At 51.3% G+C, this 21,277-nt stretch overlaps 2 non-coding genes and 3 pseudogenes across 2 annotated transcripts; all 5 read right to left on the reverse strand.

Annotated features, from left to right (window-relative positions):
- Positions 1 to 5,080: 5,080 nt before the first annotated feature.
- LOC144764520 (U2 spliceosomal RNA) lies at positions 5,081 to 5,173 on the reverse strand (annotated as a pseudogene).
- Positions 5,174 to 6,264: 1,091 nt separating this feature from the next.
- Positions 6,265 to 6,461, reverse strand: LOC144764431 (U2 spliceosomal RNA). Its single transcript, XR_013596538.1, has one exon. It is a non-coding gene; the product is annotated as a U2 spliceosomal RNA (small nuclear RNA).
- A 2,762-nt stretch (positions 6,462 to 9,223) lies between these two features.
- LOC144764545 (U2 spliceosomal RNA) lies at positions 9,224 to 9,425 on the reverse strand (annotated as a pseudogene).
- A 995-nt stretch (positions 9,426 to 10,420) lies between these two features.
- On the reverse strand, positions 10,421 to 10,601 carry LOC144764411 (U2 spliceosomal RNA; annotated as a pseudogene).
- A 6,602-nt stretch (positions 10,602 to 17,203) lies between these two features.
- LOC144764301 (U2 spliceosomal RNA) lies at positions 17,204 to 17,394 on the reverse strand. The gene has a single exon (XR_013596485.1). It is a non-coding gene; the product is annotated as a U2 spliceosomal RNA (small nuclear RNA).
- Between the last annotated feature and the right edge of the window lie 3,883 nt (positions 17,395 to 21,277).

The raw sequence follows: 21,277 nt of genomic DNA on the forward strand, positions 1-21,277 counted from the left end.
ATACAACCCACCCCCCCCAGTGCTTCTCCTGGATCCCATGGGCTCTTAAGGAGACCTCATAGGCTGCCAGCCATTTGGCTATGTCATCCCCCTGACTATAGCTGGTAATTATATCCTTAGGCAGGTAGGGTCTGGACTCCCTGGTTGGTTCTCTGGTTTCGCTGCCACCATTTGGAATTGGAAAGAGTCCCCGTTGCAGGGCCTGGAGTTCTAACTCTTTTAGTTCGAATTCATGAGCCATTCTCCGCTCTTCCTTCTCCTGTTCTAACCTCCTCCCCTCCCTCTTTTCTTCCAACTCCATTTTTGCTATTTCCCACCTTAACAGTCTATCCTCTCTCCTGTCAGCTAACTCGGTTTCTGACAACCCTCTCGATGACACACTGCTGCCCTCCCGTGAGGTTGCCTTGGGGCTGATTGACATCTCACCCACCCCCGGGGAACATTCCGCAGTCCTATCAATGACAGTACCTCTGTCCGATTCCTCCTCTTCCACCGTTTCCTCCTCATTGCGTGCTTCTTCCCAAGCCCTCAAACTGGTCTGGAGTTCCCCCTTCTTGGCACCACGCTTAAAGAACACTCCCAATTGTTGACAGAAATCTTTTAGCTGAGCCACCGAATAGGTGTCTAGTTTTTCTAGTGCAAACTCCATTTTACCACAGGCAGTTCAAAGCTACACACACAAGAAGAATAGAGTTGCAAGGCAACCTGAAGCTACCTCCACCCCACCACCAGGAACAAATTTGAAAAAAACAAAAATAAGAATTAGGAGGGCCGCAAGGAGAAACCTCCTGGTGTAGGCTAGTGAATTACGCTCAATTACTACAGAGTAGTTGCAACCACAGTCAGGATCCCACCGCTAGACACCAACTTGTTGGAACCTAAATATGTCAGGTCACCTAGGGTAGCCTGGCCTAGGGTAAGACACTATCAATAGAGGCACTTGTGTAAAGGTTGCAAGCCACCCAACAGTAATCCAACGCAATAACACTCAAAAATGACGCTACACCAATGTTTGGAAAAATACGAGCTTGTTTATAAAAATAATCTTTGCTCTTTTTGTCAATTATTTAGCTCTAGTTAATACAGTGCATTACATCACAGCATCTTTAACTTCTTCACTTAACCACATCTAGCAGGTAAACATCTACATACTTCAACAGTTCAGATGAGCCTTTACTGTACTCTGTTTGACCCCTTTCTGAATCCTCTTGAAATCAAGGCTTAAACAGATAACCACCACCTCCCACAGTTGCTCTATTGCCAGGTACAGATTTGCCTTCCCCAGCCCAGGTTATTGGTCTCCTCAGCAGCCCCACCCTTTCCGAAGACAAGCTGTCTCAAGTTTTCAGGCACCAGAGGCTAGGAAAGAACGTTCCAAAAGACTGGTTAAGGCCTCCGTTTCCTTTCACCCCTTGAGAGTACCATAGGATTCTTTAAACTGTAGGCTTAACAATGCGCGGTTAGTTAACAGTCCCTCTACCCCTTTTTATACACAGGAATCAACCAGGGCTGCACCACTTCGTAGAAAAGGAGTCAGACGATCTGGAGCATAACCAGCTCTCTTTCTCCACCCCTTAGGCTTCCCAGCTTACTTAGAGGTGTGAGCCTGCAGGCGCGTTCTTCCGTTACACCCCTTCACTTAAGGGACGCTCTCCTTCAAGAATCGGGCCTCCCCGCTCCCTCACAGAGGAGCGGAGGCCCTTCTGGGTGAAACTCGAGGCACTTATGCGGGGAACCAGCCGCTCTACGGAGCTGCTTCTCTCCTTGGATCTCCTCCTCGGCGCTTCAATGGCAAGCCAGCCGCTCGACGGAGCCGCTTCCCCCTTGGTTCTCCTCATCAGTGGCTGTCGGCGGTTCCTCCTCGATGGCGCATTCGCGCATGCGCGGAGGATAAGTGTCTCGGCCACAGGAACTGCTCAGTCGTCCTGACACCGATTAGTGACTCCGCAACGGGCCTGCTCGGTCCTAGGCCCCTCCTGTGGTGACAACCCAGCTCAGTTGGGAATATGCGCAGTGGCGCTGGGTAACGAACAACTTGCCCCTTTCTCTCTGTCCTTCAGTGGCGCTGACACAGAGCACGATTGGCGCCCCAGGGGTCCCGCTCACCGCAGAAACAGACAGACTGCTCAGGCCCAATGGATCCTGTCTCCTCACTCTTCTACCTCACAAGTCGGGAGGTTGGCTTCACACTACAGGTCCAGGCACCGGTAAGAGAGTCTCAGCACTATACAGGGCAGGAGCTTACTTCTCGCCCTAGAGAGGGGGGGGGTAAAAGGGGATTCCTTCACGTTGGAACCCCAGATCTCTTCTTCAGCAATAGTCCACTAACCCTCTTTACTGGACAGATATAGGGGCACAGGCGATCTCCTAGTTCGGTTCTCAATGTAGGGACCTCCTTAGCTCCACTGACCACTGGGATTAACCCCTTCACCTAACTGTCCAGGGTCAGCAGGACAAACTAACTCGGCTAGGTCAACAGGAATGGGAGGTGGAGAACCTAGACAGAGGGCTACCCTTGTAGAGCAAACCACCCTTCAGGACCCTACCCCTACCAGACCTCAGCCTTCACTCTAGCTGTTCCTCTCTGGCAAGACAAAATGGCTGACCAACATTCCGCCTTTTATAGGCTGACCCTCAGAGGTCCAGAAGGGGCCAGAAGGTTCTGGAATGCCCTACTCTATCCTATGGGACAGGTTCTAGGTTTGTCAGTGGTGACAGTTGGTAGCCACCATTTTGTGACTCCAAGGGAATTTCTGTCAGGAAAGGCCTCTAGGCCTGAGGTGAAGAACTATGAGGGCGAAAGAGCACCTATCCTCTAGACCAACACCTTGAAAAATCTAGTGGACACAAAAATTAATAAGGGCATGAGGGGCAAAAAGGGGACAAAATAAATAATAAATTAGAGGGACTACGCAAAAGGCCATACAGGTCTAACATTGGTGCTCTGTGTTTTCCACCCACTATGGTCCATGCTAGTGCTCTCTACATTCGGGACCAAACGGGGAGCAGCTACGGACGTGCTTGACGCTGCTCGTCTGAGTTCACTCACCACCTGGCTCACACCGCTGGCCACACTCTCTGGCACACTTTCGGCCACCACGCTCGGTGTTACCACAGGCAGGGCAGGGACATTGGACCGACCAGGGTAGGGGGGGAAATCTCTAGCCACAGATGCAGGCTCTGTACTGGGGGGCGGGGGTTGTGTCTTCCCTGCGCGTGCAGCCCTACGTTCTAAGGCGCTCTGTCTAAGGCTTGCCGCTTCTGCCTGTTCAGCCAGCTTCTCCGCACTGGGGAGTGGTACCTCCTCTTCTGCCAAGTCTACTTCTAGGTCAGGGCGGGCGGTGGGGGGGATCATCTGTGAGCCATGCCTCTTCCTCCTCCCCGGGTCCGCCCTTCCCCAGCAGCGCCGTATTTCTATGCCATCAATGAGCCCTAGCACTTCAGGGTCAAGGGGATCAGAACCAAGCTGAGACACATCTGAGACCTCCACTGCGTCTTTGGGCTCTGGAGCTTGACCTACAGGCAGGGGGGGGGGGCTCCACCGGCTGCAGAGGCATAGGAAAATTCTGAAGAGGTGCTGGTCACTACCACAAAGGTTGCATTTCTTGGGCACCTTACACTCTGGCGTTTTATGATCTAGGCTACCACAGTTAAGGCACGCCTGCCCAGAGCATTGATCTTTACCGTGCCCGAACTGCTGACACATTCTACAAAAGGAGGGCTGGCCCGAATAGAGCAGGAAACCCTTGTTTGCCCCCAGGTTGAAAGACTGGGGGGGTGAGCAAAGCCCCCTACTCCACTCGGGTCCTCCTTAAAAGTGACCTGGTATTTCCGCTTACCGTTCCAAATGCCACACATGTTTGAAATTTTTGCCCCCCCCTGAAAAGATTCACAGTACCTAGAGAGGAAAATCTCAATCAGACGTGGATCAGTGTACGGGTTATACATATAAACAATCAGTACCACTTCCCTCGGTGCAAACATGGGGGTGAAACGGAGACCTCTGAGAACAGGCTGGTCTCGGCGGTCTGTCACAATACGCAAAACTTCCTGGCATATGGAATCACTGGCAAAGGTCACATCATATAAGCCCCTAGTAGAGAAATCTTGTACACATTCAATGGCGCGTTCAGTCATGCCACACTCTTTTTTTAGAACATCTTCGACCAAATACAACAGATTTTTCTCTTTCCTAACCTCACTCCATACTTCTACTCGGAACGTATTGGGTATGTGATCACCCATTCTGGTGGATCCGGCGACTGTGGAGTATGCTGCCATAGGGTGGGGGGAGGAGGGGAGGGGGGAGGGGGGACGAGGGGAGGGGGGGTATGGGTGGTGGACTCCCCAAGCGTTACCACGCGGGCTAAAGAGGCCCAGAAACTGAGAACGGCGAGCGCTTCCTGCGCGCCGCTCACGAGGGCAGAGAGGCTGCAGCTGCGGCTGTCCTGCCTCTCCGTCCGCAAAATATGCTAATTAGGCAATACAGCAGTGCCTCGCGGCAGAGGCCGAGCACAGGAAAGAGGCTCAGTCTCACACACTCCTTGTTGTCCCGAGTTCGTAGGCAAGGACGGAAGGAGTGTCCGGAGCTCAAGGGCTCAATCAGTCTTACCTCCGTGTGTTGAAACACACTGAGTGTTCGGACGGCGTTCCAACGGTGCTCCGGGACTCGGGCAGCACAGCCAGATGAGGAAGGCCGGGGCTGTCACCCTCCCGGCCCCCAGGACAGGGGGCGGGGGCGTAGGTCTCCGCTAGCAGGGGGTCGCCGAGGCGGGGTTCCAGCAGGTGCCCTTCGGTGTCCTGGGAGTCAGCCTGGCCCCGGTCAAGCCAGGTGCCGCAGGCCCAGCCCGTCCACTTCAGGGGCGCCTGGTATCAGCTCCAAACGTCGATATCGATCTTCCTGCCTGAGTGCCCGCCTCAGAGACGCAGCCTTGCCCCGGACAAGCCAGGGAGCGAAGGCCCAGCCCCTTAAGGCAGACACCGCAAGCAATGTCCAGCTCGCCGTAGGAACCCTTCACCCTTTGTCGCGCAGCCTGGCTCCGGACAAGCCAGAGATCGCAGGCCCAGCTCCTCAGGGATCTGGTGTTCCTCCTCAACCCTTTGCAGCAAACCAAGCAAGCACTGATAAGAACAGATACTAAACTTGATCTTAGCCAAAAGGCCGAGAAGCGATAACCAGGGCCGTGTCAGAATTAACGCCTCCCGAAGCAATCTACCTGGCTGACCCGGACCGGGGTCTTCCCTCGCACCGTCGCTGGCCGCCTTTCCGCCTCTTTTTCCGACTCCCAGCAAGAGCTCAGCATGTGCCGGTGGAAAGGAGGCCCCGCCGTCAGGCCTTCTCCCGGCTCCCAGAGTCCTCCTCGGCTGTCGCCTCATTAGGCGTCACTTAGCATACCCACGTTGTCCTCTTTCTAGTATTTGCATGCCCCGCCTCTTCCTGCGCACTGCTTCCAGCCAGCTGGCCAGAAAGCCTGGCAGCCAGGGGATGCTGGGAATCAGCCCAGGATGCCCTGGACAGCTCCCTGACCGGAAATGGCCGGCCCCTTCGCCCCTCGCCCTCACTTGCCGGGGACACTGCTCCCCTGCAGCCTAAGGCCTATAGATAAGGCTTGGCCGTTCGTGGCCATAGGGGACGGGCGGGGCGGGCAGAGAAGGAAAAGGACTCTGTATTTTTCTTCTTGCTCAGAGAAGCCAAGGGCAGTGTCCACTTCTCTGCCAGCATGCCTGCCTGCCTCTCTCTCTCTCTCTCTCTCTCTCTCTCTCTCTCTCTCTCTCTCTCTCTCTCTCTCTCTCTCTCTCTCTCTCTCTCTCTCTCTCTCTCTCTCTCTCTCTCTCTCTCTCTCTCTCTCTCTCTCTCTCTCTCTCTCTCTCTCTCCTACTGACTTGCTGGGAACCTTCTTCCATTCGTTCCCCCGTGAAATGGATCCAAAACCAATGAAAGTCTGCTGCTGGAAAAAAAATCTTTTTCCATGTTTGTCTCTTTTCAAAGTGAAGCGTCTGGATGGAGATGGGGAAAAAAAAAATAAGAAATAATTTTTATTTATTTTTTTAAACGTGAAAAATAAATAAATAAATAAATTACGCACGGCCCGGGTGCCGCAAAGTGGCAAATAAGTCAAATAAGTACATGAATAAGGCAAGACACGGGGACCAGTTTGCTTTTATTCACACGCAAACACAATAGCGCCACTTTACAAGGTTTGGTAGTGAAGCGCTACTTACGTTTTCTCGTCTATTTTTCAACAGCATTGTTTTCCCCGGGTGGGGAAGTGCACCATTCCTGGAGGTACTGCAATACCAGGTTGATGCGTGGAGTGGACAGAGCAAGCTCCTATTCCATCTCCCTGTTCCACAAATCAATTTAATATATGGTCCCCCAGATAGAGGACGTATCAGATATTAAACTGATAAGAACAGATTTTTTTTTTTTTTAAGTTTCAACGGGCTTTATTTAAAACTTTACATATTTACATGTTAGCCAATCCAATATGGTGGCATCATTTTGGATTTTGCATTCATGTTAGAGACGCAGCTCGGTCATGTGCAAAATGTACATCGAGATTATTTTATTTGCTTATTGTACAGATTCATTTACTGGCTATGGTTTGTTTATTAGTCTTGACCAGTCTTTTTGTTTCCAGTTGTCAAGTGCCCATTCTTGTCCATTCCTTCTTACATCTACAAATACATATGTTTGCACTTTGTCAAGTGCCATTTTGATGCATTCTTTTGATGAGTTTCCCCGTTTTCTTCCAGATTTCCTGCGCAAAGGAACAGTTCCATAGGAAGTGGAGGATAGTCTCGTCTCCGGCGCATGTTGATCTGGGGCATTTTGAGTCTTTGGCTAAGTTTCTCTTGTGTTGAAATGCCTTTACTGGTAGGCATTTTTTTACTGCCATCCATGCAATGTCCTTTTGGTGGTTGGATAGGCATTTGTTGCTTGTCTGTTCCCATACTGTTTTTGATTGACTTTCTGTTAAGTTGTTGACTATGGCAATTGGTTCAGCATCTTTGAGTTCATGTTTCCAAGAATTCGTGTCAACACAGGCTTTGAGGTCAATGTCTTTCGTTCTGCAATGTTCAATGATTGGTTTAAAATGTTCAAAGATCTCTGGTGTTGAAAAACAGTGGGGGGTCGTGTTCTTGTAGTGTACCAGATCATACTTTTTCAACATTAAGGCGGTTGAGTATGTGGAGTATGTGATGTAGTCCGCTACAAATCTGGTTTTTCTTTCTAGGGCATTCATGCATAAGTGCAAGTACTTTGAGGACAAAAACATTTTTAAGTTGGGAACATCTTTTCCCCCTTTTTCCTTAGGTTTATACATGTGCTCTCTCTTGAGTTTCTCCATTTTGGAGTTCCAAACAAAGTTGAAAATCATTTTTTGCAGGCTATTTAACATTACTTTTTTTGGTGGAAACACCACCGCAAGGTACAGTAGAATAGGCAATACAATAGCTTTAATAATGAAAACTTTACCTTCCATGGAAAGGTTTCTTAACTTCCAAAAGTAAAATTTCTTTAATATTTTCTCCTTTATTGGTGGCCAGTTTTGTTCCCCAGCTATATCTGTACTGAAATGGATCCCTAGTATTTTAATGGGGTCCCTTGTGACTGTGACCGGGGTTTTTGCCAGGTTGTCCCGTTGGCCTATGACCATGCAGACCGATTTGTCTTTGTTTATTTCTAGGGCAGAGGCTTTGGTGAAGGAGGAGGTATGTGTGATGACTCTGTTTACTTCTTGAGCGTCATTGCAGAAGATAGTTACATCGTCCATGTAGCTGGTGCATTTAACTCTCTTCCCTTCCCCTCCCGGGACAAAATGTCATTTGATGTTTGGGTCCTGTCTGATTTTATTTAGGAGAGGTTCAATGGCACAAATGAAGAGGGCTGGTGATAGCGGGCATCCCTGTCTTACCCCAGATCTGATTTGGATCTTCTCTGTTAGTGACCCATTGATCAGAATTTGGCTAACTGCATCTTTGTATAGTGACTGGATAATACCTGTGAAGGAAGAGGGGATACCCATTTTCTCAAGGACTCTAAAGAGGAATTCGTGTGAGATGTTATCAAAGGCTTTTTGTAGGTCTAAGGACAGGACGCCCAAGGGTTGGTTATGTTCTACAGCGAGCCTGATTGTTTCCCTTGTTGTCATAAGGCTGTCCCATACCTTTCTTTGGGGGACTGCGCAGAATTGATCTTCATTTATAAGCGAATTTAGAACTCTTTTCAGTCTGTTTGTTAACACTTTTGTCACTAATTTACTGTCCACATTCAGTAATGAGATGGGCCTCCAGTTTTTTAGGTCTTCTTTCCTACCTTTCTTGTATATTAGGGAGATAACTCCTTTAGAAAAGGATGGGGGGAAAGCCTTTGTCTTCATGCATTCCTCTATCATACTCATGAAGTCTGCGCATAGTGTTGGCCAAAAGGTTTTGTAAAATTCCCATGGGAGGCCGTCTTCTCCAGGGGAGGAGAGCGGGGCGCATTGGGATAGTGCTCCCAGGAATACTTCTCCATCTAGGGGGGTTTGTAGGTAGGTTTGTTCTTCTTGTGATAGAGTTTTTTCAATGGAGGCTAGGTAGTTTGAGCTTTCTTGTGATGTTATGGTTTTCTCTTTATATAGGGTATTGTAGTAGTCTTGTACAGTGTTCTGTATGTTTGTTCTGCCTTTTTGTAGTATTCCTTCATTATTCCAAATTTCATTCATTTCCTTGTGTGTGTGGTTGCTCTTTTTGAAGAAGAATCTTGTGCATTTTTTCGTCTTCCTCGAAGATCTTGACCCTTGAGTTGAAGATAGTTTGTTTGCCCCCTTTTTTTTTTGTCCTACCCGTCACACCCTCAGTCAGCAGGTCTGGCCAGTCTGCCACACCTGCCGGCCTTGCCCTTCAACCGAGCCGTCTCGCCTGGCCTACTTGCCCAGGGGGTACTAGGCATGGCTTATCTTTTCAGCCAACCCCGGTCTGTCCTGCTACTACCTCCATCCAGCAGCCAACCAGCCCAGCTGAAAGCGGGGAACCAATCTGCAGACAGCCATTAGCTGGTTGGCCTTGTGCCGGTCGGACCTAGGAGGGTGCGCCTGGACAGGGGGGCGACTTAGCCTTCCAGCCATGCCATTCGGCCGGTCGGCACAGCAGCCCAGTCTAAATCGCCATTCAGCCGGCCTGCCATTCAGCCCCCACTGGGGTGTCTGCCCAACAGTCCAACATGCCAGGCTACTAAAAACGTTATGACATTACTGTCATATGCGTAATGACATTTCTGTCATTTGTCGTCCGGTAGCGTTCCGATACCGAATCTCGTTTCACGTATTGGGAATATCATTGACACACAAAGTTCAATGAAAACATCCCAACTGACCGCCCTCCCCTAGGGGAGGCAAGTGAAACTACACTTGATCTTAGCCAAAAGGCCGAGAAGCGATAACCAGAATGGTGCCAGAATGAACGCCTCCCGAAGAAATCCACCTGGCTGACCCGGGCCAGGGTCTCCCCTTGCACAGTCGCTGACCGCCCTATCGCCTCTTTTTCTGACTCCCAGCAAGAGCTCGGCATGTGCCGGTGGAAAGGAGGCCCCGGCCTCAGGTCTTCTCCCGGCTCCCAGAGTCCTCCTCGGCTGTCGCCTCATTAGGCGTCACTTAGCATACCCACGTTGTCCTCTTTCTAGTATTTGCATGCCCCGCCCCTTCCTGCTCACTGCTTCCAGCCGGCTGGCCAGAAAGCCTGGCAGCCAGGGAATGCTGGGAATCAGCCCAGGATGCCCTGGACAGCTCCCCGACCGGAAATGGACGGCCCCTGGCCCCTCGCCCTCGCTTGCCAGGGACACTGCTCCCCTGCAGCCTAAGGCCTATAGATAAGGCTTGGCCGTTCGTGGCCGGCTGAGAAGGAAAAGGACTCTGTATTTTTCTTCTTGCTCAGAGAAGCCAAGGGCAGTGTCCACTTCTCTGCCTGCCAGCCTCCCTCCCACCCTCCCACCCTCCCACCCTCCTACCCTCCCACCCTCCCACCCTCCCACCCTCCCACCCTCCCACCCTCCTACTGACTTGCTGGGAACCTTCTTCCATTCGTTCCCCAGTGAAATGGATCCAAAACCAATGAAACTCTGGTGCTGGAAAAACAATCTTTTTCCGACGTGTGTCTCTTTTCAAAGTGCAGCGTCTGGATGGAGAAGGGGGAAAAAAATAAGAAATAATTTATTATTATTTTTTTTAAACGCGGAAAATAAATAAATAAATAACGCATGGCCCTGGTGCCGCAAAGTGGCCAATAAGTCAAATAAATACATAAATAAGGCAAGACGCGGTGACCAGTTTGCTTTTATTTACACGCAAACACAATAGCGGCACTTTACAGGGTTTGGTAGTGAAACGCTACTTTCGTTTTATCGTCTATTTTTCAACAGCATTGTTTTCCCCGAGTGGGGAAGTGCACCATTCCTGGAGGTACTGCAATACCAGGTTGATGCGTGGAGTGGACAGAGCAAGCTCCTATTCCATCTCCCTGTTCCAAAAATCAATTTAATATATGGTCCCCAGATAGAGGACGTATCAGATATTAAACTGATAAGAATAGATTTTTTTTTTTTTTTTTTGTCAGGGCATCGTTTCTGGTTCAGATACATCAATCGTCACCTTCCACAACACCCTTGTTATTCGTAAGTCGTTGGTAACAAACTTGGCAACAAGTGCGCAAGCTATCCCTTTGACCTTTTACCTGTGAAGGGAAAAGGTCACGTTGAATAAAATACATACAGTAAATTATTTACATTTACTCCACCTGTCTTCATCCGTTCTCTCCTCTCTCCGGTCGCCAACTGGTTCCTGGATTGAAGGAAAAAATAGGAAAACACAGGTTAGTGGTCCCTCTGGGGGCCCCTTGAGTGACAAGTAGGCCTCCGTTGGGGTCGCTTTTGTTCCCTGAGTCTTTCTGGGGCCCCTGCGTGACAGGCTACCCCTTCGGTCCTCAGGTTTCGTCCTCGCTATCTCCATCTGATCCGTCCAGTGCTGCGTAGTCGTGCAGGAGGCTGTGGATCATCTTACGGCATCCCAGGGTTGATGTCTCCTTTTTCCCTACTACCAGGCGGTTTCTGGAGAACAGAAGAACATCTTTGAAACAGCACAGGAGCCTCCAGCAGCCCTGGAGGTCACTTAGTGTGTGTGTCCCTGGGAACAGTCCATACATCACAGAGTCCGCCGTGATGCAGGTCGTAGGTATCCAGGCCCTAAGCTCTGTGCCCAGGGCCTTCAGCAGGTCCTGTGCGTACGTGCACTCCCAGAAGAGATGGTGTGTTGTCTCGTCCACGGTGCATCCTCTTGGGCAGGCCTTGTATCGGTTGAGTCCTCTTGCGTGCATGAAGGCTCTCACGGGAAGTCCTCCTTGGATGGCCATCCAGGCGGTGTCCTTGTGCTGGTTCGTCAGGCGTTTGGATGCGACGTTTCCCCACACGTGGTCTGCTGTGGCTGAGGGGAGGGCGCCGATTTGCTCGCTGACGTCTCTTGCACGTATCTGTTTCTGGACAAGCTTGGAGGTCCATGTGGCGGGGCTCGCTGTCTCCAGGCCAAATTCCTTCACAAACTTCTCCACTTCTTTGTAGAACCACGGGGTCTCCCAGTTGTACGGGACGGCGCTCACCCACTCAGCCCATCCGAGGCGCCTCCACGTTGGCAGCAGGAAGAAGCGTGCCATCAGAAAGCTGACGTGGCTCTCATCTTCTGTCCTCAGGGTGTTCCTCACGCAATGGCACACGAAGATCCCTCTCAGGATGGTGGCGATGTCCGGCACTCCTTTGCCTCCCTTGTCGTGGGTCTTGAACATCACCGTCCTCTTCACTCTGTCCATCTTCGAGCTCCAGATGAAGTAGAAGATCATTCTCGTGATGGCCTTGGCCGTTGTGGTCTGCACTGGCCATACTTGAGCGACGTACTGGAGTACTGGCAGGGTCTCGTTCCGCAGGACCAAAGACTTCCCTACGATCGTCAGCTTCCGGAGGCTCCAGAGTCCCAGCTTCTGCCTTGTCTTCGCCAGTCTTTCCTCCCAGGTCTTCTCTGCTGCACCTTCTCCGCCGAACCAGACTCCCAGGATCTTCAGGAAGTCCCTCTTGATGGGGAATGGTAGTGGGTCTCGGGGGGGGTCCAGTGTCCGAAGAGCAGGGTTTCTGACTTGGCGCTGTTGATCTTCGCTCCTGATGCCTTCCCAAACTCGATACAAGTCCTTTCCAGTTCTCTTATGGACGGCCCGTCTGCGCAGAATACTGAGACGTCGTCCATGTACAGAGAGCACTTCACTTCTCCTTTTCCTCCGCTTCCCGGTGCCTTTACTCCTCTGATGTTACTGTTCTGCCGGATGCGTTCCGCGAGGAGTTCTATTACGCAGATGAACAGGAGCGGGGAGAGGGGGCATCCCTGCCTCACCCCTGACAGGACCGGAAAAGGGTTGGTACTCCAGCCATTCACTGTTGCCGTGCTGGAGATGTCGCTATACATTGTTTTCACCACGTCGCAGAAGAAGTCCCCCAGGCCCAGCGCTCTGAGTGCCCGGTCCATGAACTCATGGGAGACGCGGTCGAACGCCTTCTCCTGGTCCAGGCTGACCAAGGCCGTCGGGATCTTGCGACCCTTGACGTACTCGATCGTGTCCCGGACCATGGCCAGGCTGTCCGCGATTTGCCGTCCCGGTATACCGCAGGACTGGTCTGGGTCGACTATCTTTGCTACCACTTTCTTTAGGCGGTTGGCCATTACCTTCGCGAGAATCTTGTAGTCCACATTGAGGAGAGAGATGGGCCTCCAGTTCTTGAGGTCTTCTCTCTCTCCCTTCTGCTTGTACAAGAGTGTTATCATGCCCTCTCGCAGGGATTGCGGCATACTGCCCTTGCCCACCATTTCCTCGTAGAGGGTCAGCAAGTCCGGCCCGATCAGGTCCCACAGTTCGACATATAGTTCCACTGGGAGCCCGTCGTTCCCGGGTGTCTTGCCTCTCTTGGAGGTTGTGGCGGCCAAGTGCAGTTCTTCCAGGGTGAAAGGCGCGTCTAGGCCTTCTCTCTCTTCCGGACCCAGTGTCTTTGAGATGCCCTCCAGGAAACTGTCCGTCTGGGTTCTCTCCGACGCCTTCGGTGAGTAGAGTTCGCCGTAGAAGTCTGTGACGACTTTCATGACGTCCTCTTTCTCACTTTGGAGGTTGCCCTCCGAGTCCCGAAGTTCCACCAGCGGTGTGTGAGTTGAGTGAATTTTCTTAAAGAAGAACGAGTTGCATTTCTCGCCCTTCTCTAGGTTCTCGGTTCTGGTCCTGAAGATGATTTTCTCGGATTCTTCCCTAAAGTGCTCTGCGAGCCCTTTTCGGGTATCCTCCAGGTCGTCATCCACGTCCCATCCCCTGAGCTCGAGTTCGTACAGTTGCTGCAGTTTGCTCTGCAGCCTCCTGAACGTCCTCTTCTTTTCCCGTGCAGCAGCTCTGCTTGCATCCTGGAAGAAGCTCCGGAACCTGACTTTCACCCATTCCCACCACTCGCTGGCGGATTGAAAGAGGCCCTTCATGTCCTTCCACTCTATGTACGCGTCTCTGAGGTTCGCCACTAACTCCTCGTTGTCCAGCAAAGAGCAGTTCAGTTTCCACGAACTTGGGCCAGCGGGGAACTTCCCTGTAAGTTCCCCCTCAAAACTGACTGCTCTGTGGTCAGAGAAGTGGACGGCGACCATGGAGCTTCGCCCAGGCTTTACTGTTGGGGAGGTGAGTAGGAGGTTGATCCGTGAACGCACGGATCCGTCCGGCTTGCTCCAGGAATAATTCCTGGCGTTCGGCCCCATGCTCCCGATGACATCCCGGAGGGACGCCTCCTTTATCATCTCCACCAACAGCCTGGACGTCACATCCATTCCTGCAGAGCCTGGCCCACTGCGTCCGTCCAACTCTACTATGCAGTTGAAATCACCACCCATCAGAATGGTTCTGGAGGTAACGAGTTGCAACCTGAGCACCCTGAACATCTTGAGTCGCTCATTCTTCTCTGGGGGGGCATAGACGTTGATGAGCCGAACGGGCTCACCGGCCCACGAGCCGTCCACGACCAGCACTCTGCCGTTGACCTGCTCGGTGACTTTGTCCACGGTGAAATGCCTTCCCCTGATTAGAATGGCCACTCCAGATGATTTGCAATCGTTCCCTCCAGACCAAAAGGATGGCCCGTGCGTCCACTGCCGTTCAAGCTGGCTGTACGACTGGGTGTACGGAATTCCGCATTCCTGTAGAAAGCAGATATCTCGGTTCTGGGTGGCCAGGAAGCGCAACGTGCCAACCCGCCTGACCTGATCCTTCATGCTTCTGACGTTTAGGGTGAGCAATGATATGGCCATTGTCTCTGTGCTATCGGTCAGTGTCTGGTTTCGGTACCTACTGGGGTTGAAGGCCCTGGGTGTCCCTACTGTGATTGTAGGTTGTCCTGTTTCTCCGGTGATCCCCACTCCGCTGAGGCGTCTCCTGTATATTCGACGAGCTCCTCGTTTTCTACTACCAGGTCCCATTGGTCTGGTACGGTTATGGCTGCCAGGTCGTTGAGTTGGCGGTGGAGGTCCTGGAGGGTTGACTCCTCCTCTTCTTGCTTGTCTAGCTCTTCCTCCTCCATCTCCTCCCCGTCGCTCACTATGACGATGTGGGTGTCGTTTTCCGTTTCGTCATCGGTGCCTGCGTTATTTACCTTCTTGCTCTTCAGGAAGTCCTCCTTCCCTTGTAGCTTCCGTTTCTGGGGGCCTGTCCGTTGGGTGTTTCCGTCTGGCCCTTCCGCGTCTTCCAGTGTCTCCAGCTTGGATTCCGTTGGTAGTTTTTGCGCTGCCGCCATCTGGATCCTTGTGCTGGAGCGTGTTTGCTCTTTGGTTTCTGCGAGTTTTATTGCTTTCTGGCGCAGCGACATGGATTGTACTGTCCCCCATGACTCTTCTAGGGGCACCCAGTCCTTGCTGTCCTTCGCCTTTCCCTTTTTGTCTGTTTTCTTGGCCTCCTTTGCCTTGGCAGGGTCCTTTTTCTCCTTTCTCCTCTCCTTGGTCTCTGCTCCTGGCTCTGGTGCCGTCTCTCCGGTGGCCTCCTTTGTCGGTGCTGTTTCTTGTGGTGCTCCTTCATTGGTGGGTTCCGGATGCTCCTTGGCTGGTGTTACCTCAGCCGGTGCGTCTTCCCTTGGGGTTTCCTTTGGCGGGGCCTTTGCTGATGCTCCGTCCTCCGGGCTTCCTTTGGGGGTCTGGGGTTCCTTGGCTGGTGCCGTCACAGTAGGTGGTGGTGGTGGTCCTGTGTCCGGTCCTGCTTTGGGTCCCTCTTTGTTGCTCTGGCCTGGTCCTGTGGGGGTTGTTGTTTTCGGATCCTGGCCCTTCTGATCTACCTTCCCGGGTGTCGGTGATGATTTTCCCGATTGGTCCCTGACGTCCTTCAGGAGGGTGTTCAGGCTGGCGTTGGCTGTTGGCGAGAGCTTCGGCCTGGTCTGTCTCCATGGTTGGCTCCAGGCTGGGCTCGCTGCAGCGGCCGCTGCGTATGTTTTCGGCAAGTCTGACTTGGGGCATTGGTAGTACGAGTGGCCCACCTCTCCACAGAGGTTGCACTTCCTGGTCCCTTTGCATGAGCTTGCGTCGTGTCCGGACTGCTTGCATTTCCAGCAGAATTTCACAGGGCAATCCCTGCCGGCATGGCCCGTGCCTTCGCACTTCCTGCAGGTGAAGGGTTGTCCTGGGTACTTGATCCTCCCCATGTCTGATCCTAGGTAGAAGCTGGCCGGTGGGTGTTTCATGCCATCTCTCCCTAATGGGTCCTTGTGGAGGTCCATCTGTGCCTGCCAGGTCGTGTTCCAAATTCCGTTGGGGTCCCTGACCTTGGTGGGCCCTGACAGGATGGTGCCGTACCGTTGGAGGAGCGACGCGATGTCCTTGTCTGGGATGTGGGGGTTGGTCATCTCAACCGTTATCCTCTTCTCCGTGGTTGCTGGCTCCATCCCGGCCGTTACACTGAATTTGCTGTAGGGCGTCTCCTCCTTCTTCTCCTGAAAGAAGTCCCAGTACTTCCTGAAGAGGGCTTGCGTGAAGAAGCTGAGGAGGAAGATCATTCCCGATGCAGATGCCTGGCAACTCAGTATCTCTTCCCCTTGGACCACTGCTGGTTTGAGGATTGTTTTCACGAATGAGGCTCGCTCCATTCGGGGTCCGGCTTTGTCCTTTATCTCCCACCGCATGAGCTGGGTGATGCTGTACCCATTGAAGGGTTCTGGGGCTGTCCCCTGCCTGGTCCCTGCCTCACCCTTCCCTCCACTCCCTGGTTTGGGTGCCTTGGGGTTTCCAGGGGCACCTGTCTGCCCTCCTGGTGCCTTTGGCCCTGGGGCACCGAGGTCTTGGGGGCGCCAGCCTTCCCTGCGCTGGTGCCCGCTTCAACGGGTGCCTCCTTACTCGCCGCGGGGAGAGGGGGAGGGAGAGAGAGAGAGAGAGAGAGAGAGAGAGAGAGAGAGAGAGAGAGAGAGAGAGAGAGAGAGAGAGAGAGAGAGAGAGAGAGAGAGAGAGAGAGAGAGAGATGCCCTGGACAGCTCCCGGACCGGAAATGGACGGCACCTGGCCCCTCGCCCTCGCTTGCCGGGGACACTACTCCCCTGCAGCCTAAGGCCTATAGATAAGGCTTGGCCGTTCGTGGCCGTTCGGGGACGGGCGGGGCGGGCAGAGAAGGAAAAGGACTCTGTATTTTTCTTCTTGCTCAGAGAAGCCAAGGGCAGTGTCCACTTCTCTGCCTGCCAGCCAGCCAGCCTGCCTGCCTGCCTCCCTCCCTCCCTCCCTCCCTCCCTCCCTCCCTCCATCCATCCATCCTACTGACTTGCTGGGAACCTTCTTCCATTCGTTCCCCAGTGAAATGGATCCAAAACCAATGAAACTCTGGTGCTGGAAAAACAATCTTTTTCCGACGTGTGTCTCTTTTCAAAGTGCAGCGTCTGGATGGAGAAGGGGGAAAAAATAAGAAATAATTTATTATTATTTTTTTTAAACGCGGAAAATAAATAAATAAATAACGCATGGCCCGGGTGCCGCAAAGTGGCCAATAAGTCAAATAAATACATAAATAAGGCAAGACGCGGTGACCAGTTTGCTTTTATTCACACGCAAACACAATAGCGCCACTTTACAGGGTTTGGTAGTGAAACGCTACTTTCGTTTTATCGTCTATTTTTCAACAGCATTGTTTTCCCCGAGTGGGGAAGTGCACCATTCCTGGAGGTACTGCAATACCAGGTTGATGCGTGGAGTGGACAGAGCAAGCTCCTATTCCATCTCCCTGTTCCAAAAATCAATTTAATATATGGTCCCCAGATAGAGGACGTATCAGATATTAAACTGATAAGAATAGATACTACACTTGATCTTAGCCAAAAGGCTGAGAAGCGATAACCAGAATGGTGTCAGAATGAACGCCTCCCGAAGAAATCCACCTGGCTGACCCGGGCCGGGGTCTCCCCTTGCACAGTCGCTGGCCGCCCTATCGCCTCTTTTTCTGACTCCCAGCAAGAGCTCGGCATGTGCCGGTGGAAAGGAGGCCCCGGCCTCAGGTCTTCTCCCGGCTTCCAGAGTCCTCCTCGGCTGTCGCCTCATTAGGCGTCACTTAGCATACCCACGTTGTCCTCTTTCTAGTATTTGCATGCCCCGCCCCTTCCTGCTCACTGCTTCCAGCCGGCTGGCCAGAAAGCCTGGCAGCCAGGGAATGCTGGGAATCAGCCCAGGATGCCCTGGACAGCTCCCCGACCGGAAATGGACGGCCCCTGGCCCCTCGCCCTCGCTTGCCAGGGACACTGCTCCCCTGCAGCCTAAGGCCTATAGATAAGGCGTGGGCGTTCAGGGACGGGCGGGGCAGGCAGAGAAGGACAAGGACTCAGGGGCAGATTTATGGAGGCCTTGCGCCGCCGGTGCGTCACTTTTTCCCATGTTAAAAATGACGCACCGGCGGCCTAAGGCCTTCATAAATCTGCCCCTCTGTATTTTTCTTCTTGCTCAGAGAAGCCAAGGGCAGTGAGAGAGCGCAAATCTGAAAAATTTATAAGTGCACCATATTTACAAGCACGTAGTATTAGTTTAAATATAGATTGCACCAGAGTGTTATATTCATAGAGTGGAAATGGTAAAAGTGTTTTAGTTAGAATAGAAATATATATATCTGTGTGACAACTAATGTAGAAGTTTATAGAAACGCAAGGATGATGTGAAACTCCATGTTCTTCATGTTAAGTGACTATGTGAAGGAGAAACGAAACTCTGCAAACCAATGAAAATGTGTAGGCCCATGGCAATTCACAGTAAATGTATAAGTGCTGCTACACTGACATGAGACGTGGACATAACATTTTTCCAAAGTATTATTAATCATAGAATTGAAGAATATGTCTTATATAGATGTGTTACATTATAGTAATGTGTGTTAGTTAGAATACTGTTTAAACCAAGAAATTAAATGTTTTCAGAGTGCAGAGGCCTGTTTCATGTGATTTAGTAGGCTTGAATAGATAAAGTTGCTTCTTTGATCTGCATGTGCTCGTTAAGGAGAGATCGCACAGAGCTCAAACGAAGAGATAGTTTACGACTTTTAGATATGGTAGAGGTTGGAATTTGGGGCCCACAGTAGAACGGTTTATTTGCAGGTGCGAGGAGCCCTAATCAGTCTAGTGATGAATGGGCTTTGTTCAGAGACGCCTGGCACAGGCCTGGAGGAGGCTTCAGGAATTTCCTGGGGGGTACCGACCAGCGGAGAAGAAGCCTGGGAAGCAAGGTCAACTTTAACGAAGGGTCCAGAGGAGCACCAGTGTGGAATTTACCGCCAGAATCGATACCACGTGAGGGGCGTCTCCAGGGGCGTTCCTATTGGAAATGTGATTTCGTATTAGGGACAGCACCCCGGGGAAGAGACAGAGCAGATGATCTGAGGAGCCTAAGAAAGCGGATGGGTAGGCAGATAGACTGAACTTAAGAGAACGATTCACCAAGAAGACTAAGAGAAGTGCGTGATCTTCTTTGGAAGTCACCACGGCTGACACCTTTTTAGGTAAAGATCTTGTTAAGTAGGGATGTCACTTAGTCCAGTGTAGGGATAGATTAATCAGAATTTTACTTTTTGTAAATGACTCTTAAGTTGCAACTTATAGCGATTCTTGCAACTCTAATGTTATTTGAGATAATATTGATCATTTCCTTTTGCCGATTGAGAGCATTCCGAGAGTACCTTTTCATATTGATACCTGTATATCTTTTGAATCTTATTCTGAGATGTTTGTATCTTCAGATACTTTTGGCTTTATAATAAACTTTTAAACTCATTTGGTAGTCAGTGGTTCTTTAGAGTGGCTTAAGTTCTTAAATTGATTAACCTAGTAGCTGATTGCCTTTTACTCAATGACAGGTACCAACGATCTAGTCGACCCGAATCGGGAGCTGGAATAATAACTATAGACCAGAAATCCCGCGTTAACTGTTGGTAGCAGAGTAGGATGGTTATCTTCTTGAGGAAGGTAATTTAGACTAGGTTAGTTTACCCCAAGGCCCCTAGACATCGAGAGATGAGCAGCGGAAGAATCGAGTACCGGAGAAGGTGCTGACGGTGCGAGAGAAGCAGCAGTGTCGGAGGAGAGTGAGTATAACAAGGGTCATGCGTGAACAGATTGCGGTATTTTGTGTTGTATCTATATTGTAATGTCTTGCGGAGTTGAATGCCTGTAGTGTGATTGAGAGAAGGTTGTGAGCGCGCGCAACCTGGTACTAGTAAACCTGGTAAACGGGTGAACTGGTGAAAAATCTTAAGCTCGAGGTAGAGCTTAAGTGGTTCGGGTGTATCGAACACCCAGGGTAGTTGTCGACAAGAGTAGAGGGGATCATGAGGTACCATTGACCCCACAGGACCGAGATAGGGGGGGTGTAAGAGTGAGTGTGTGAGTAACGGACGCTGGTCGAAAGTTACTGTGTGCAAGTAACCTATCAGGGAAGGCGATTGTCTGGACGTAATCGGAAAGACATTTCGTCAGTTAAGGTGACAACTATAGTTAGGCTGTGGACGTACAGTCGAGGAAAGTGATCGCTTGGACGGAAGTAATCATTTTTCATCGTATGAATGAGACGCATGCATGACCGAGGAGACGAGCTGAGAAAGGAGGGGAACTGCTGCAAAGGGGGATGAGAGACGTCAGCGAGAGCCGCGCTGCGATAGGGCGGTTGGTGTGACTCGGCTAGAGCCGCGCTGTGATAGGGCGGTTGGTGTGAGGTCGGCTAGAGCCGCGCTGTGATTGGGCGGATAGTGTGACGTTGGCGAGAAACCGCGCTCTGATAGGCCAGTTAGTGAGAACAGCGCTGAGATTGGTGGATTGTCACCAGGAAGTAAACGAACGCGGAGAAAAGTAGAAATTGTAGGTTTTGATCATGAAGTGCTTTAAATGTTTGAGAGGGATTTTTAAAAGAAAAAGAAGTGACTCCTTTTACGGGGTAGAGGCACCGCCAGAGGGTACACCGGCTCACTATATGGCAACGAATGTCGGTTTGCACACTATAATGTGGATTAGGGATTGGAACAAGTTTACGGAAAAGAATGAGGAACTGCCGTTCCCAAAGTATGGGACGTTTAAGTTAGAGGCGTTACATCGGCTGAAAGCAACCATGTCCTCATTGAAACCTCCGCCTAGACCGACCCAGTTTGAGGCCCTTAACGCGTGGATTAGGGCAGCACACGATAGAAATCTGAATAGGCGTCAAGGAAGGTTGACGCGGTCGGTAAGAGCAGTGCGAGATTCCAAATGGGATGAGGACACCAAGAGATGGAGGGTACAGGCTATTGAGGTAGATAAGTTGTACCCAGTGAGGGAGGTGGTAGGAGGACAGAACCTTATGGAAGAGGATGAGGAGAGCGAATCGGAGGACGATTTGATAAATAGATTGCTGATGGATAGACCGCCTCCGAGAGTTGGGGAGATAGAAAATAGAGGACTCGCAAGGGAAGAGGGGGCTGCCATAGAGGGGTATGTACCGCTTCCTATATCGGAATGGACACCTATCAAAGGCGAGGAGACACCTCAACATAGTACAGCACAGAGTGTGGTTGGAAGGTTTGTGGTACAGAAGACACCAACCACTGAGCAGGTTGAGTCTTATGGATTGCCAGATGCTCTCCAAGTACCTGTTACCATAGGACCTATAGTATCGATTTACAACCCCGAGAGAGACAGAGAGGAAGAACAAAGACGGTTAGACAGGGAGAGAGTTGAAATGGAAAGGAGAAATAACACGACAAATGCCTGGAT

Source organism: Lissotriton helveticus, chromosome 6, assembly GCF_964261635.1.
Source record: "Lissotriton helveticus chromosome 6, aLisHel1.1, whole genome shotgun sequence".
In the NCBI taxonomy this organism is placed as follows: domain Eukaryota; kingdom Metazoa; phylum Chordata; class Amphibia; order Caudata; family Salamandridae; genus Lissotriton; species Lissotriton helveticus.